This window comes from Zingiber officinale, chromosome 5B (genome assembly GCF_018446385.1).
Source record: "Zingiber officinale cultivar Zhangliang chromosome 5B, Zo_v1.1, whole genome shotgun sequence".
NCBI classification, from domain to species: domain Eukaryota; kingdom Viridiplantae; phylum Streptophyta; class Magnoliopsida; order Zingiberales; family Zingiberaceae; genus Zingiber; species Zingiber officinale.
This window is the reverse complement of record NC_055995.1, coordinates 118,574,923-118,583,554: the sequence shown is the minus strand read 5'-3', so window position 1 is coordinate 118,583,554 and position 8,632 is coordinate 118,574,923. Positions and strand designations below refer to the sequence as shown.

General features: G+C 49.7%; 1 pseudogene; it reads right to left on the bottom strand.

The window, feature by feature from the left end:
• Positions 1-244: 244 nt before the first annotated feature.
• On the bottom strand, positions 245-1,602 carry LOC121987780 (annotated as a pseudogene).
• Positions 1,603-8,632: the final 7,030 nt, after the last annotated feature.

Genomic DNA, 8,632 nt, shown 5'->3' with positions numbered 1-8,632 from the left:
TATAGTTTGTTTAGCAATTTACTAAAGTTGGAATTTACTAATAACCACACTATAGTTTGTGAGTTAGTCTCACAGTCAATGACAAAACAACTCTGCCAAACACTTTTACAAGTTTCGAAAACATATTAACACCGAGCCTTGGTACGATTCTAAAGAAATTCAAGTTCAATTTAAGACATCATACACACACAAAGTTGAAACAGACAGGAGCTTATCTAAAGAATCAAGATGAAACCATCCTTGTATCACACATTTTGATTAAACTTGAGAGATGAATTATTACAATACTGCATCAGTGAGAACATAGTAGAATCTGTATCACAAGTTATAAATAAGCAGGGTAAAGTTTGAGCAATATTATATCTAGCCATGGCTTTGCTGCCTCAGCTAGGGAAGGCTGCTATCTCCTGGCTCTTGCTGCTTAGGAATGGGATGGGGCCTCATAGCCGCTGAGAAGGCGGTAGGACGAGATAAGGGAGAGCAGCACATAGCAAACCACCGAGCCGAAGGTGATGACGACCGAGGTGGTTGCTTGCCGGCAGAAGGTGTCAAAGATACCACACGATTTGCTCCATGTAACATTCTCGCTGCCTTTGTATGCCAAATACAATATCTCCGTCGACACTGTTCCGGCAGCCAGGATTATGTATGTCAGGAACTGCGAAAACACAACGAATATTATTAGTTCAGGAACTCTGATTCACATAAGACTGTCTCAAGTCAAGTTGTTCCCCATTAAGATCTTGTCCAGTTTCCATTCGATATATGAGAAGATGCTTAATGTTAAATGAGAGTTTTAGTTCAAACTTGCCTGGTCCAAAAGGAAGACAGACCATGACCGGGACAGACTCGATGGGCGAGGGATGGCAACGTAGAACACCGACAGAAGCGAGTACGCCGCGCAAGCCCCGTTCGCGTACACCAAATACCTGCTCTTCCACCTCAAAACGGTCACTCCGGCATTTACTCAAACACACTGCGTGCGAAACCAATTAAAGACTAAAATCCAAATTTACAAACTTGAAGGCGGCGAGATCGGAGTAGGAGATGGATCCAAAGTCGCCGTCCTGCGAGTTCTTGAGCATGACGGCCATCGCCGCCAGGCAGAGCCCAATGGGCGCCACCCGCAGCAGCGTCTCCGCCACCCGGCCGCTGCCGGCATCCTCAGCCTTAGCCACGTCGCCGCCCTGTTGCGTCCGCTGCTGCTGACCCTCCTCGTCGGTCGACTTCATGATCGTGCTCTGCTCAGCTGAAGGAGAACAGGAGATGGATCGGATGGGGGTTTGGGGGCGTGAAGTGGGTGTTTGATTTGTAGTAGCACAGCAAGTGGTACAGGCAGTTGAGGTGAGTAAATGGCATTGAATACCAGAGGTTGCGGGCGGAGGAGCTCGTTTAATTGGAGAAGCCAACTCCCATACACCATGCAAATCCATGCATGCATTCGACCGTCGTCTCCACGTGCTGGGCAGCGCAGTGCAGTTGCGCGTTTAAAATCTTAGCAATCTGGGAGCTTAAGAAATAGTTTAGGCATATTGATAAGGAAATGGAGAAAAGAACTGAGACTTAATTTTTGAAGGTTGGCCTTCACTTCACTGAATGCATTTAAAACCTTGAAGCCGTTCCAGCGAAAGTTACAAATTCACTGTACTGGCCGCAATCAATACATAGGGCATATTAATTATGATTTGGACCGTGCTAAATGATGAATCTCATCAGTTGTAATGTTTAGTAATTTTTAGGATTGTTATTAAGGCTCTGTCTACAGAGATGATAGAATTAGAATTGGATTATTAGGATGGGATTGGCGGTAGGATTATTAATCTCTCCTCATGCTTAGGGATTGTGAATCTCACTCTTAATCAACCCTAATCCTATCCCTAATCAATCATACCAAACGACATATTAATTACTTTTTGAAAACATAATCATAATCCTATCACCCCTATCAAACACAGTCTTAGGGTATACAAGTAATATCATATTTTATAACTCAATTATATCTTTTTCATTTATTTTTAAAAATTATCACTCTATATTAATGATTAATTGCATTTACAAATGACATGTATTTCTAAGAGGCGGCATGCAAATTATCTATATATTAATAACTAATTACATTTCCAATATGACATGTGATCCCGTCCGGAATCTGAGTCAGATAAACCGTACATCGAGTGAAGTGGATAGAATGTTGACCGAGTCACGATGTCCCGGAGAGAGGGTGTGCTGAGATAACTTCTTTATTGACCAAGTCGTCAAAAGTCCTCTGGTCAACACTACCTGTAGCCAGCGACCGGGTTGCCCCCGGTCCCTGGAACCCCGAGACTCGAGACAGATCCAACGAATATATGAGTAACAAACTAATAATATAATAATGAAATAAATGAGAGCTGAGTATGGAGAACGTACCCTGACCCAGGGGGGGTGTCCTCGGATGGGATGCTGATCGAGTTGTCGTGACCCGAAAGAGCAAATGACTCCAAGCCGGATGAAGAACTGGATTCGACAATGCGAAGACGGACGCAATGGCACGAAACCGGATGTGACCTCGGCATGCAAGCCGGGCTATGACATCGACATGCAGCCCGAGATAAGACATCGTCACGTAGGCCGGGATACAATGGTGGCACGAAGGCCAGGATACAATGGTGGCACGAAGGCCGGAACATGCATGATATCAGCATGCAGGCCGAGATATGACACACAACCCAGGATCTTACACACAGGTCAGATGGTGCAAAAACCGGAATATAGTCACGGCTCAAGGGGCGAAACACAACCATGACATAGAGCCAGAACAACGGTGGCCTGAGGGTCTGATCAGCACTAAAAACATACGTTAACATGGATCGAATACCGAATCGACGTAGGTGATGTATGACTGCGCAGATCGAAGGTGCGACGGTGGGGGGACGACTGCGACTTAGAGGCCGTCTGCGACGATGGGACCCGGCTGCTACTCGAGACAGATTCTATGCTGTCATGGTCGACGGAGAGAAAGGCGCCGGTAAGGAGGGAGAGGAGCGAAGCGGGGCTGCCCTCGGCTACCGGAAGGGGCTGTGGACACCGGCAGACGATAGAAACGGCCATGGACGCCGACAACTGATCCAGTGGGCGGCCTATGAGGGAGAAATGGGTGTGGTAGCGAGCTACAACGCCAGTGACGGAGAATTCCACGCAGCAGCAGAGCACCCCTCAGTTTGTCGCTGTAGCGGAGAAGAAAGGAGAAGGCAGCTAGCGGCATCTGCCGGGGGGAGGAGTGGGAGAGTAGAGCCGCGGCGGTGGGCCAAAGCGAAGAAGCGAGAGAGAGAGAGAGAGAGAGAGAGAGAGAGAGAGGGAGGGAGTGGCTGCGAGTCGATCCAGTGATGGCGTCGCGAGGAGGAGAGGGAGAGGAAAAGAGGTGGCGGTCGGCTGCCGGTGTCGGCGCTAGCGAGGAGCATGGGAGGGAAGAAGAAGGCTTCCACTTGGTTCTTGTTGGCGGCGGCAAAGCAAAAATACGAACCCCCCCCCCCCCAATAGTCCCACTTCCTTCTCCTTAATATCCTACACAGTGGAATGACAAAATTGCCCCTCCTACCCCCCTAATTACTACTTTGCCATCAAGGCATATCCGTATCACAAGTTTCTCCCTCAAGTCTAGTCGAAAGAGGCGCAAGTCCGACTGACTGGACTAAGCCCAACGTAAAATAGAATTGCTATTGAACGCAAACTCATATCACTGGGCTTGTTTTATAACGTCGAACGAGTAGCTACAAACGGCGAGCGCCCGACAGAGCGACAAAAAGAATAAGTACCGATCGAGCGACAAAAGCAATATCGAGCGAGTGTCGAAAGAGCGATCTGATGAATGTCGAGCGATATCGAACAGACGATCGAGAGATGTTGAGTAAAATGATCAAGCGACAATAAATCAATTCCAAGTGATCGAAAAGTGTCAACCGAGTGATCGAGAATGCCGAGCGAGTCGAAAGACGATGGACGAACAGTGTCGAGCGTGCGATCGAGCGACAATAAATCACGACCTGGTGACAAAAAAAATGTTGACCGAGCGATAGTAAATCGCGACCAGGCAATAGAGAGAATGATGGACGAGTAGAGCCGTGAGCGCGGCTGAGAAAAATATTAATCGAGCATCAATAAATCGTGACCTGACAATAGAGAGAATGATGGGCGAGCATAGTCGTGAGCGCGACCGAGAAAAATACTGACCGAGCATCAATAAATCACGACCGGACAATTGAGAGAATGATGGACGAGCATAGCTGTGAGCGCGATCGAGAAAAATACTGGCCGACTGTCAATAAATTACGACCGGACAATAGAGAGAATGATGGACGAGCAGAGCCGTGAGCGCGATCGAGAAAAATACTGATCGAGCGTCAATAAATCGCGACCGGACAATAGAGAGAATGATGGACGAGCAAAGTCGTGAGCGTGACCGAGGAAAATACTGACCGACTGTCAATAAATCACGACCGGGCAATAGAGAGAATGATGGAGAGCAGAGCCATGAGCGCGACCGAGAAAAATACTTATCGAGCGTCAATAAATCGCAACCGGGCAATAGAGAGAATGATGGACGAGCAGAGCTGTGAGCGCAACCGAGAAAAATACTAACTGAGCGTCAATAAATCACGATTGGGCAATCGAATAATGTCGGCCTGGCAATCGAAAAATGCTGAGCGGGTTGAAAGACGATGGGCGAGCGGTATCAAACGCGCAACCGAGAAAATATCGATCGAGCGCCAGATGCGGGGCAAAGCGATGAGTGAGATGCGTGGAACGAGTTCTGGGCAAAGCGGCAAGTGAGGCAGGAGCGGTGAGTGTCGGGCATAGCGGTGATTGAGACACGAATGGTGGGTGCCAGGCAGAGTAGCGAGTGAGCGATGAGCAGTGAGCGCCGACCGAGCAACAGCGGTGAGCAAAACGCGAATGATGAGTGTCGGGCAGAGCGACAAGTGAAGCGAGTGTGATGAGTGCCGAGCAAAGCGGTGAGTGCTTGACACCAACTAGGAGGGAAACCTGACCGACTAGTTGTGCACGAGAGCCCTTCTCACTTATAACCTTTAATGGGGCGAGAGTTTGAAACACTGACTGGGAGGTCGTTAGTCGTGAGAGCAGGCTCACTTATAACTCGCACTGGGGCGAGAGTCTGGAATCCCGACTGAGAGGTCGTTGGGCGTGAGAGCAAGGTCACTTATAACTCGCACTGGGGCGAGAGTCTGGAATCTCGACCGAGAGATCATTGGACGTGAGAGGAAGCTCACTTATAACTCGCACTGGGACGAGAGTTTGGAGGCGTGAGAGCATACTCACTTACAACTTGTACTAGTGCGAGAGTCTAGAGGCGTGAGAGCATGCTCACTTATAACTCGCACTGGGGCGAGAGTCTGGAATCCCGACCGAGAGATCGTTGGACGCGAGAGCAGACTCACTTATAACTGCACTGGGGTGAGAGTCTGGAGGCGTGAGAGCAGACTCACTTATAACTCGCACTGGGGAGAGAGTCTGGAATCTTGACCAAGAGGTCGTTGGGAGTGAGAGCAGACTCACTTATAACTTGTACTGGGGTGAGAGTCTGGAGGCGTGAGAGCATGCTCACTTATAACTCACACTGGGGCGAGAGTTTGGAATCCTGATCGGGAGGTGTTCTAGAGGCCTGACCAGGAAATGATCTGGAAGCCTGATCAGGGAATGCTCTGGAGGTTTGACCAAGAAATGCTTTGGAGGCCTGACCAAGAAATGCTCTGGAGGCCTGACCAGGAAATGCTCTGGAGATCTGACCAGGACTTAATCCGGAGATCTGACCGGGAATTGATCTGGAAGCTTGACCAATAATTGTTCTGGACACCCAACCGGAAGGTCGCTGATGATACTCCCATATGAGATTGATGGCAATACTTTGGTCCGAGACCAGTGGCTATAGTCCGGTCCGAGACTGGTGGTGATAGCTCGACCCCGAAAAAGGGGGAAGATAAGCCCTGATGTCTATAGAAGCGGAGCTCGTAGCAATATAAGGGGGCAGAGCCTTTATTATACCTAATCACGAAGTGGTGTCAACCGGCTAAGGATCTAACTTGATCCCTTGACTCCCAAATGCACGTGAAGTCGGTGAGTGAAATAGTGTCAATCCCTTAACCCCCAAATGTCCGCGGAGTCAGGGAGAAAAATAATCTAAGCCTTGACCGTCAAAGGGAGTGAAGCCCATAGCCATATAAGGGAGCAGAGTCCATAGTAATAAAAGGAAGTAGAGTACCGCGGGTGAAGGGAGCCGAGCCTGTAGACGTAAAAGGACGCAAAACAGGTGGAGAATACAGAGCATATAGTAATAATAGAGTGAAGCGCCTATAACAGTAAAAGGATGAAGAACCCCATGGTGAAGGGCGCAGGGCTTGTATCAGTAAGAGGATGCAGAGCCTCATGGTGAAGGGTGCAGAGCTTGTAGCAGTAAGAGGATGCAGAGCCTCATGGTGAAGGGTGCAGAGTCTATAACACACCTGATTGGGGAACTGGGCCCTTGGTCCCTGATTGGAGAGTAAAGCCCATAGCCTGTATTCAAAGAGCAAGGCCCCTAGATCCTGGTCGGGAAGTTGTAATGCGAGTCAATGATCGAGGAGTTGTGACCCTAGTGCATGAGCGGGGAACAATGTCCCTAATGTCTAACCGGGAAGCTGGGCCCTTAGTGTCCGTTCAAAATCGAAGGCTCTAGTCTTTGATCAAGGAACTAGGATCTTACTTTCTTATCAGGGAGCTATAGCAGCTCTTATAATCGTAAAAGGAATCAAAGCATGTAACGTACCTGATCGAGGAGCCGTGGCAACCGGCTAAAGGTTTGTCTCGGTCCCTTGACTCCCGAATACCCGTGGAGTCAGGGAAAAAACATAATGAAAAAACTAACCTGTCGGTCAGCCGAAGCTCCAACTCAATCCCTCGACTCCTGAATACCCATGGAGTGAGAGTAGAAGATAATATGTTCGTCGAGATCCTCTAGGACTGTAAGAATAGCAGAGAACCTCCCGACGTCGTCTATCTTCACGTTCCAGAACAGGTGGAGAAGATTCCCACAGACGGCGCCAAATTGATCCCGTCCGAAATCTGAGTCAGATGGACCGCCGGGTGAGGTGGATGGAATGTTGACCGAGTCGCGATGTCCCGGAGGGGGTGTGCTGAGATGGCTTCTGTATTGACCAAGTCGTCAAAAGTCCTCTAGTCAACGCTACCTGCAGTCAGCGACCGGGTTGCCCCTGGTCCCTGGAATCAAGACTCGAGGCAGATCCAACAAATATATGAGTAACAAGCTAATAATATAATAATGAAATAAACGAGGGTTGAGTACGGAGAACGTACCCTGGCCCAGGGGGTACTCTCGGATGGGACGCTGGTCGAGTTGTCGTGACCCGGAAAAGAAAATGACTCCAAGCTGGATGAAGAACTGGATTCGACGATGCGAAGTCGGACGCGATGGCACGAAACCGGATGTGACCTCGGCACACAAGTCGAGCTATGACATCAGCACACAGGCCGAGATAAGACATCGGCATGCAGGCCGGGATGCAATGGTGGCACGAAGGCCGGAACATGATATCGGCACGTAGGCCGAGATATGGCACACAACCCAAGATCTAACACAGGTCGGATGGTGCAAAGACCGGAATATAGCCACGACTCAAGGGGAGAAACACAATCATGACATAGAGCCAGAACAACGGGGGCCCGAGGGTCTACTCAGTGCTGAAAACATACGTCAACATGGATCGAATACCGAATCGACGTAGGCGATGTATGACTGCGCGGAGTGAAGGCGCGATGATGGGGGGACGATTGCGACTCAAAGGCCGTCTGCAACGATGGGACCCAGCTGCGGCTCGGGACAGATTCTGTGCTATCATGGTCGACGGAGAGAAAGGTGCCGGTAAGGAGGGAGAGGGAGGCGAAGCGAGGCTGCCCTCGGCTACCGGAAGGGGTTGTGGACACCGACAACCGCTGGAAACGGCTATGGATGCCGGCAACTGATCCAGTGGGTGGGCTATGAGGGAGAAATGGGTGTGGTAGCGAGCTACAACGCCAGCGACGGAGAATCCCACGCAGCAGCAAAGTACCCCTCGGTTCATCATCGTAGCGGAGAAGAAAGGAGAAGGCAGCTGGCGACATCTGCTGGCTGGAGGAGTGGGAGAGCAGAGCAGCGGCGGTGGGCCAAAGCGGAGAAGCGAGAGAGAAATGGAGTCGGTCCAGTGATGGCGTCGTGAGGAGGAGAGGGAGAAAAAAAGAGGTTGTTGGGACCGATGTGCCCGCTAGAGGGGGGGTGAATAGCGTTTCGTCGCGCTTGCGTCGGTTTGCTTCGTCTTGTTGTTGTGCAGCGGAATACTCGAAGACAAGCACTCACAATGCTAACACTTAGGATTTATTTGGTATCTATCTCAAAAAGATGTGACTAATCCAAGGATCCACACACGACACGCTATCTCCACTAAGAATAACTCCTCGGTCGTAGCCGGAGGCGGAAAAGCCTCGTACAAACTCACACACAACAACATAACTCACACAAGAAGACAATACAAGATATAAATGAAATACACCCTTCTTCATGCTTACTTGTTGCTTGTTGTAGCCTCTTGAACCTTGGGAATGCACC